Here is an 8,085-nt window from a genome sequence, read left to right on the forward strand (position 1 = left end):
TGATATTTTTATACAGTTATAAACTGGAACTCTGTGTATATTATGCATGGAAGAGGATTTCAAAGATTTTCAAAAGTATACATATATACATATATACTGAATAGTTTGCGACGTGGTCGCGTTACGATATCAAACTTGGTTCATTTCTTCTTGACCAAGACTTTCATGAGTACTATAAGAATGTTCATATATTGTAAATTATTATACATATTATTTCGGTGGGCTTGTTGCTCACCCTTGATTTCTTCTTTCATCACACAACAACGAGACCAAGCTCCCAATTCGTGAGCGGATAGGAACGTTCCGCAGTTTCCTGTAGGCGTTGATGCCGTTGTAGCTGAGGTAGGAACTACCAATAGGCTAGGCTTTCAACTTTTGATGTACCAGACTTATGTATATTTATGAATTGTAATAATGGCAAAGAATATGTAAATTTATTCAGAAACCCTTTTGAGGTGTAATGGCTTATAATTGTGGAATAAAATGACTTGTGTTATTTTTGGATATTCATCTCTGAGACTATAACTTGTGGTGTGTGTGTATATTGTGGGGGTCACAGTACGCAGTAGTTGGTTGATTATTAAGATTAAGTATCATTAAGGGAAATGGAACTCGTGACAACCCGGATCCCCAACCCCGGATTTGGGAGTGTTACATGTCCTATTGTTAAGTTCTGAAAACTAAACACAAATCAGATTAGACATGACATCTCAAATATATCTAACATAACCCAAGTCCCAACTCTCTGTATCTCGGGCCTACAAAGGCCTACGAAATGCCCATTCAAAACTCACCTACAACTAGTGTGCAAATCTGGAAAAACTAAGTGTCCTACTCTAATCCTTCCACCTTAACTCCCACTTTAAAACCAAGAAATTAACCTTAACCCAAACAACCCTACTGCACTAATACCCTCCATAATACCTCAACAAGTGGGGAGACTATTCATACCCTAATGCACCTCCATGCAAACAATTTACTACAAGCAATTCAAGTTAACAATTTATCACGATTTCAGCTTAACATGAAAGATCATTTCTTACATATTCGACTTTAAAAATTTACCCAATACTAGTAATCATGCATAGTATCTTATATCTTAACTAATTTTAGAAAAATAACATGGCAACAACTCTTATTATGCATAAACAAATTTGAATTTCAAGAGTTTAATCATGCATGCATGTTTTCGAATATAGTAGCAAAGGTATCATGGTTTTCCATCAAAATCTCATTTTAAAACTAACATGCAAGACTAGAAATGGCCATAACATGAATGATCACTAACATGCAAAGTGTTTTATCAAGTTTATTTTACAAAAATACATAATACTAACACATAAGTAATGTATCTCATGGAGAAGCCTGGGATTCACAAGAATTAAGGTTTTTCTCTTTGAGTTTAAACAAAAATACAATATGCAACCATAAATCATCAACTTTCAAGCATAAGAATCTTTGGGAAGTGAGTAAACTAATCACGGGAAGTGAAATTACACTAGAAGAGGGTGAGAAATTGATGAAAATGGAAGGTAATAGGGATATGGGGGTGTTCGGCCGAGAGGGAGAAGAAGGAGGGAGAAGAGAGAAAGAAAAATGAGCGGAGTGGAGTGTGGTGTAGTGTTTGAGTGTTCAAGTGGGTTTAATCATTTTTTTTACTTTTATACACATGCAAGAGTAAGTGGACTTTATTTTAACAAATTTACCCCTCTCGCACTTAAAGGCAAGATTTGCATGCAAGAGTAAGTGGACTTTTATATACATGCAAGAGTAAGTGGACTTTTAATCAGACATGCATGTGTATCTAGGTAATTTGGTAATTATTAATCAAATTAATTATAAAGAATAGATTTTATAAACAAAAATATAATTTTAAAAATTACAAGAGTGGTGTCATAAAATAGCTTAGAATTTTTAGAAATTTATAAAAATAATTTTTGAAATTTATTGATGAAAATATTTTTAAAACGATTTTTCTCAAAATAAGGAATACACTCTATAAATCACATTTAAGAGCAAATAATAAATTTCTTGCTTTTAAAAATTCTTTAATAATTTAGCACAATTATAATGCATCAAACCAATAACACAAACACATATCTACAAAATTTCTTTTTTTGAACAACTAAATCATAATTATAGAATATTCAATCAACCAATACATGAAATACCGGTTGTAACATCCTCTCCCCCTTAAAGGATTCTGTCCTCAGAATCTAAGAGAACAGATGAGGATACCGGGAACGCATCTCAGATTCTAGCTCCCATGTCGATTCTTCGACTTTGGGATTTCTCTAAAGCACTTTCATTATCTTTACTGACTTATTTCTAAGACTCTTCCCTTGCCAGTCGAGTATTTTGACAGGTTGCTCCACATAAGACAAATATTTCTGAATTTCTAACGGCTCATACTCTATCACATGATTGACATCCGGATTATACTTTTTAAGGAAAGACATGTGGAATACATTATGAACATACTGATATTGAGGCGGTAGAGCTAAATCATAGGCTACTTTTCCTAGTTGACTTAAAATTTCAAAAGGACCAATATAACGTGCTGCCAATTTCCCTTTTTTCCCAAATCGTGTCAAACCCTTCCATGGTGACACTTTCAGCAATACAACTTCAACTACTTGGAAACTCACATCCTTTTGGGCAGGATCTGTATACTTCCTTTGTCTGTCTTGAGCAGCAATTAGTCTCTTCCGAATCAAGGCGACTGTTTCCTTCATTTGCTGAACTAATTCAGGGCCGATAACTTTTCCTTCTCCTACCTCGTCCCAATTTGTCGGAGATCTACATTTTATTCCGTATAAAGCTTTATATGGAGGCATTCGGATGCTGTAGTGGTAATTTTTGTTGTATGAGAACTTTACGAGTGGTGAGTGATCATCCCAACTTCCTGCGAAATCAATTGCACAGCTGCGCAACATGTCTTTAATTATTTGTATAGTTTGCTCACTTTGACCGTCCGTCTGAGGATGATATGCGGTGCTCATATTTAGCTTTGTGCCCAAAATTTCCTGAAACTATCTCCAAAATCTTGAATTGAGTCGTGAATCTTGATCTAAAACTATCGATACCGGTACGCCATGTCGTAACACAATTTTGCACACGTACATATGAACCAACCTATACAATAAAGTATTCTCGTTGATGGGTAAGAAATGTTATGATTTCATAAGGCGATCAACTATAACCCATATAGCGTCGTGTCCGGATTTTGTTCGAGGCAATCCTACTATGAAGTTCATGGCGATATTTTCCCATTTCCTCTCAGGAATCTACAATGGCTGAATCAATCCTCTCGGTCTTTGATGTTCCAATTTTACTCTTTGACAGGTGTAACACTTGGAGACCCATTCTGCAATTTCTCTTTTTATGTTTGGCCACCAAAATATATTTTTCAAATCTTGGTACATCTTTGTGCTCCCCGGGTGAATCAAAAATTTCGAGTTGTGTGCTTCCTGTAGTATCTCGTTCTTTCAATTCAATTGCTTGAGGGATCCAAATCCTTGATGCAAATCTTAATATCCCTTGCTCATCCTTTTTCGTACATATCTCTTCCCTCGTCTATTGATTATTCTCTCGACTCATCACTTCTTCTTGTCATTTCTTTATCTTCTGCAATAGTTCTGGCTGAAAAGTCATGCTGTGATAATTCTCTATCAACATCCCGCAGCAAATGCAGAGTTCTAACTCAAATCTTTCAATCTCCTGAGATAACTCCCTTGGCATGGTTATCATATCCAACCTTTCCTTCCAACTCAAAGCATCAGCTACTACATTCACCTTTCCTGGATGGTAATGTATCAAACAGTCGTAATCCTTGATTAGCTCCAACCATCTTCATTGTCTCATGTTGAGTTCCTTCTGGGTGAATATATACTTCAGGCTTTTATGATCCGTGTAGATTTTACACTTTTCCCCGCACAGGTAATATCTCCATATCTTGAGTGTGAACACTATGGCTACCAATTCCAGATCATGGGTTGGGTATTTCAATTCATGAGGTTTAAGCTATTGTGATGCATATGCAATCACCTTATTGTATTCCATTAGCACACAACCCAATCCTTTATGCGAAGTGTCACTGTATATCACAAAATCTCCTTTGTCGTTGGGCAGAACCAATACTGGTGCGATAACCAATTTCTATTTTAACTCTGGAAAGCTTTCTTCACATTCCGCATTCCATTCAAACTTGTGATTCTTCCTTGCAACTTGGTCCGTGGCATAGCGATCTTTAAGAAATCCTTTACGAACCTTTTGTAGTATCCAGCCAATCCTAGAAAGCTTATTACTTCCATAGGAGTCTTTGGTCTTTCCCAACTTATAATCGCTTTGATCTTTGTGGGGTCCACCCTAATTCCTTCTCTTCCAAATATATGCCCTGAAAATTGAACTTCTTTTAATCAAAACTCACACTTTGAGAATTTACAAACAACCTCTCTTATCTAAGAATTTCCAAAACTTTCCACAAGTGTTGCTCGTGCTCTTCTTCCATCTTCGAATATATTAGAATATCATCAATGAATACCACAACAAACTGGTCCAAGTAATTCTTGAAAACTCGATTCATTAAGTCCATAAAAGCTGCAGGAGTATTTGTTAATCCGAAAGGCATTACTAAAAACTCATAATGTTTATATCTCGTCCTAAGTGCCGTCTTTGGGATGTCTTCTGGTCTAATCTTTAACTGGTGGTATCCTGACTTTAAGTCAATCTTCGAAAAACACTTTGCTCCTTTCAGTTGATCAAATAAATCGTCTATTCTCGGCAACGGATACCGATTCTTAACCATCATTTTGTTCAACTCCCGGTAATCGATATAGAGTCTCATGCTTTCATCTTTCTTCTTTACGAAAAGAACTGGTGCTCCCCATGGCGACACACTTGGCCTTATGTCTCCTTTATCAAAAAGTTCTTGTATCTGAATCGCTAATGCTTTCATCTCTGCCGGTGCCATTCTATAAGGTGCCTTCAAAATGGGTTCAGTGCCTGGGGCAAGACTAATCTCAAACTCAATCTGTCGATCTGACGGTAATCCTAGTAATTCCTCTGGAAACACATCTAGGAACTCTTTCACTACTGAAATCTCCTCTATGCTAGGAACTTCTTTCTCTAAATCTACTACATAGGCTAAATATGCTTCACATCCTTTCCTAAGTAGCTTGCTGGCTTGAATAACAGTGAGAAATAATTGCACTTGCTTCTGGCCCTTAAATATCACCTTACTCCCATTCTTTGCTCGAAGATAGACCTTCTTAGATCTAAAATCTATATGAGCATTATTCTTTCATAACCAATCCATTCCTAATATTATATCAAACTGCCCTAACTTGAAAAGTATCAAGTCGACTGAAAACTTATGCCCGGAGATGTCAATCTCACATTGGGGCAAAATTGACTCACATGTATCTTTTCTTCATTGGCAATTACTATGTTCATCGCTTCACTAATATTCTTCTTATCATAGTTTAATCTATTAGCAAAAGTTTCTGATATAAAAGACCTTGTAGCTCTTGAATCAATCAATACTTTAGCTTCAACATTGTTTATCGAAAGCTTACCTGCTATCACCTCGGAATTCTGAACAACATCCTTCATTTTCAGGTTAAAAGTCCTTGCTGATGCTTGTGGAGTCACTTTAGGTGGTGGAGGTAACGCCAACATTTCTGGTGGTGATGTGGTGCTAGTGCTTGCTATATTCATCATGCTTTTGATTAATCTGGTTGACCTGTACTCCTTGACTATATGTCCAACTTTTCCGCACTTGTAGCATGTTACTCCAGGTTTCTGTACCTTACACCCATTGGAAAAATGTCCCTTCTGATTATATTGATAACATGTCATGTCGAGCTTGTTGCAAATTCTCGAATGCTTCTTCCCACAATGCCTACATTCGACCCTGGGCTGTTTATCATCATTCGCTTGACCCTGATTCTGCTGATGGTTTCCTTTATTATCTTGTCTCTTGCTCACTTCCCCTTTCTTCTGTGCATTCCATCCTTTCTGGAATCCAATTCTCTTCACATTTCTATCTTGCTGGTACCCTGATTCTGACCTCTCCTTCTGATGAAACACTTTCATCTTCTTATTTTCTCTTTCCTTTCTAGATTATGCTCCATTACTTTCAATCAATGCCGCCTTCTGAACTACCCCGACGTAGGTGCCAAACTCAAACATCGATACTCTATCTCAAATCCAATATTCGAGCCCTTGTTGAAATCTCTGAGCCTTCCCTTCATCAAGATCCATATACTTGGTCATAAATCTTGAAAATTCTGTAAACTTCTTCTCATATTCCAAGACTGTTATACTTCCTTGTTTTAATTCCAAGAATTTCATCTCCATCTGTTTCTACATATATCAGGGGTAATATTTTTCCAAAAATAACTCCTTAAACCTAGTCCAATAACTGGTTGAACTTCTTCCAAAGCTTTGACTGAATACCACCAATAAATCGCTTCCCCTTTTAAGAAATACGTGGCATATACGGTCTTCTGTTCTTCCCTTAGTCAGACCAATTTGAAAGATCTCTCCATTTCTCTTATCCAAGTGTTGGCTACTACTGGATCAATAGTATCATGAAAAGTTGGAGGGTTCACATTATGGAAAGTTTTGAAAGTCACAATTTGTTGAGGTGGCTCTGGTTGATGTTGGTGTTGATCATAATTCTCTTGGTTTCAAAATTATTGTTGTTGGAATTGTTGTTGAAGAGTTTGTTGTTGTTGAGCAATTGCATTAGTCTGTTGTTGCAGAGTTTCCAGTATTCGAAGGATATTGGGGTCAGTTACAAAAGCAGTACTAGTTTGCTTTGTCTTTTTAGAAGGCATATTAATGAAAAGAAAATTAGTAATAAGCAGGTATGATTATGACATATATTTCAAAGCTAGGTTATCACAGGGTTAATTTGATCACATGATTTTAGATTTTAATAAAGTTATACATGATTATAAAAAGGAAAACAGAAAAAGATAGGTAAAATTGGGACAATGAAAGTGCATAAGTAAGCTTGGATCAATTGCGATAATCATAAGCATGATTATGAAATAACAGGTTTAACAAAATAGTTAGGAGTATAACAATCCTTTCAAATCCAAGGTGTTATAAAATTAAGGGGGCCACATGCATTCAGATTCCAGTTATTAGCAATAAAGGTGATATACAATTCTAAAAATGAAGGTTAAACTGAAATGAAATGGTAATTGAAATGAAATGATAATGAAATGAAACGATAGTGCATTAATCATTAATACAAAGTTATCTTACAACGCAACCAAAGTAAGGTTCGAATTTTAAAGGTCTACGACATCATAGTTCTTAAAGGAAATAAAGAAACTACATAGTTCGAGAAATACAATCAACATAAAGGATAGCCAACTGGAAAGGGAATAGGAAGTCTGGCTCCTAATTTGGCCTAACAGTCATCTACCTAGGTCTTCTCGTTAACATCTCGAGCTATCGGGATCTCTTCCCACTGCTCTCCCTGAAGCACCTTCACAATGCCCTAAAGTTCATCCACTACCATCTGGATGGTATACTGGCTGCTACGGTCTCGGTGCGCTGGCATCTCCCCGAGCTTAGTGTTAATGAACTACGTCAAGGACTCGAGTCTCGCAATCAACTGTGCCTTAGGTTCCTCCTTAAGCCGAGTATCATCCTAAAAAGCTACATCTAATCGCTCCATAAGTCGGTCGTACTTCCCTTGGAGCCTATCAAATTAGAGCCTCAAGTCAGCGTACACGGAGAATGTTATAGTGTCAGATGGCGCCGAGGATGAAGAAGAATGCATCATTTGCTGAGAAACAATATATATGAAGGAAAATATTAGCGACTTACTCGAATAATATCTATTTACACTCTCGTATTTCCTATATATATACCCTATAACCTATATGGACTGTTTAGGGACTCTAAACCTTAGCTCTGATACCAACACCTGTCACATCCCCAAAATAAACTAACAGAATATAACTAACAAATATAAAGTTATTACAAATGGCTGTTAACAATATAATCCAAGATCACAAAGATTCAGTGTTTGAACAGTCCAACACTATTACATTACAACTTATA

The sequence above is a fragment of the Apium graveolens genome, chromosome 6 (genome assembly GCF_009905375.1).
Source record: "Apium graveolens cultivar Ventura chromosome 6, ASM990537v1, whole genome shotgun sequence".
NCBI classification, from domain to species: domain Eukaryota; kingdom Viridiplantae; phylum Streptophyta; class Magnoliopsida; order Apiales; family Apiaceae; genus Apium; species Apium graveolens.